Source organism: Arachis hypogaea, chromosome 2 (assembly GCF_003086295.3).
Source record: "Arachis hypogaea cultivar Tifrunner chromosome 2, arahy.Tifrunner.gnm2.J5K5, whole genome shotgun sequence".
NCBI classification, from domain to species: domain Eukaryota; kingdom Viridiplantae; phylum Streptophyta; class Magnoliopsida; order Fabales; family Fabaceae; genus Arachis; species Arachis hypogaea.
In genome coordinates, this window is record NC_092037.1 from 76,420,152 (window position 1) to 76,422,170 (window position 2,019).

General features: G+C 31.6%; 1 non-coding gene across 1 annotated transcript; it reads right to left on the minus strand.

Annotated features, from left to right (window-relative positions):
• Positions 1–1,653: 1,653 nt before the first annotated feature.
• LOC112767807 (small nucleolar RNA R71) lies at positions 1,654–1,761 on the minus strand. Its single transcript, XR_003185253.1, has one exon. It is a non-coding gene; the product is annotated as a small nucleolar RNA R71 (small nucleolar RNA).
• Positions 1,762–2,019: the final 258 nt, after the last annotated feature.

Below are 2,019 nucleotides of genomic sequence, written 5' to 3' on the forward strand. Positions count from 1 at the left end.
TCATAGTGTCTAAGCATGAAAAAACTCTAAGTTTGGTGTCTTGCATGTTTTTCCTTTCTTGAAAATTTTTCAAAAATAAGTCGATATTCATCTTGATCTTCAAAGTGTTCTTGGTATTCATCTTGACATTCATAGTGTTCTTGCATGCATCATGTGTTTTGATCCAAAATTTTTATATTTTGGGTCATATTTGTGTTTTTCTCTCTCCTCATTAAAAATTCAAAAATAAAAAATATATTTTCCTTCTTTTACTCATAAATTTCGAAATCTTCGGGTTGACTTAGTCAAATATTTTTAAAATAAGTTGTTTCTTGTTAGTCAAGTCAAGATTTCAATTTTAAAAATCCTATCTTTTCAAAATCTTTTTCAAAAATCAAATCTTTTTCATTTTTCTTATTATTTTTCGAAAATTTAAAAAAAATGATTTTCAAAATATTTTTCTTATCTTTATATCATAATTTTCGAAAACTTTACTAACAATTAATGTGATTGATTAAAAAATTTCAAGTTTGTTACTTTCTTGTTAAGAAAGGTTCAATCTTTAAGTTCTAGAATCATATCTTTTTGTTTTTTTTAGTCAAGTAATCAATTTTAAAAATCAAATCTTTTTAAAAATATCTTTTCAATCATATCTTTTCAAAAATTTGATTTCAAAATATCTTTTCTAACTTCTTATCTTTTCAAAATTGATTTTCGAATCTTTTTCAACTAACTAATTGACTTTTTATTTGTTTCTTATCTTTTTCAAAACTACCTAACTACTTTTTTCTCTCTAATTTTCGAAAATAACTTCCCTCTTTTTCAAAATTCTTTTAATCAACTAATTGTTTCAAATTTTAATTTTATTTCTTTTCTTAATTTTTGAAAATCACTAAATTTTTTTCAAAAACAATTTTTGAAAACTTCTCTCTCTCTTCTTCTTCTATTTATTTATTTATTCATTTACTAAGACTTCTCTTCATCTCAAAATTTGAACCCTCTCTTCCCCTCTATGTTCGAATTTTTCTCTTCTCCTTCTTCTATTCTCTTATTCTTATACTCACATAAAGGAATCTCTCTACTGTGGTAAAGAGGATCCCTATTATTATTTTCTGTTCCCTTCTTTTTCATATGAGCATGAGCAGGGACAAGAACATTCTTGTTGAAGCAGATCCGGAACCTGAAAGGACTCTGAAGAAGAAACTAAGAGAGGCTAAAATACAACAATCTAGAGACAACCTTGCAGAAATTTTCGAAAAAGAAGAGGAGATGGCAGCCGAAAATAATGACAACAACAATAATGCAAGGAGGATGCTTGGTGATTATACTACACCTACTTCCATTTTTTATGGAAGAAACATCTCAATCCCTGCCACTGGAGCAAACAATTTTGAGCTGAAGCCTCAACTAGTTGCTCTGATGCAACAGAACTGCAAGTTTCATGGACTTTCATCAGAAGATCCCTATCAGTTTTTAACTGAGTTCTTACAAATCTGTGAGACTGTTAAGACTAATGGAGTAGATCCTGAAGTCTATAGGCTCATGCTTTTCCGTTTTGCTGTAAGAGACAGAGCTAGAACATGGTTGGACTCACAACCTAAAGATAGCCTGGACTCCTGGGATAAGATGGTCACGGCCTTCTTGGCCAAGTTCTTTCCTCCTCAAAAGCTGAGCAAGCTTAGAGTGGATGTTCAGACCTTCAAGCAAAAAGATGGTGAATCCTTCTATGAAGCTTGGGAAAGATACAAACAGTTGACCAAAAAGTGTCCTGCTGACATGCTTTCAGAGTGGACCATTTTGGATATATTCTATTATGGTCTATCTGAGTTCTCTAAAATGTCACTGGACCATTCTGCAGGTGGACCCATTCACCTAAAGAAAATGCCTGCAGAAGCTCAGGAACTCATTGACATGGTTGCAAATAACCAATTCATGTACACCTTTGAGAGGAATCCTGTGAGTAATGGGACGCCTTAGAAGAGGGGAGTTCTTGAAATTTATGCTCTGAATGCCATATTGGCTCAGAAGAAAATGTTGACT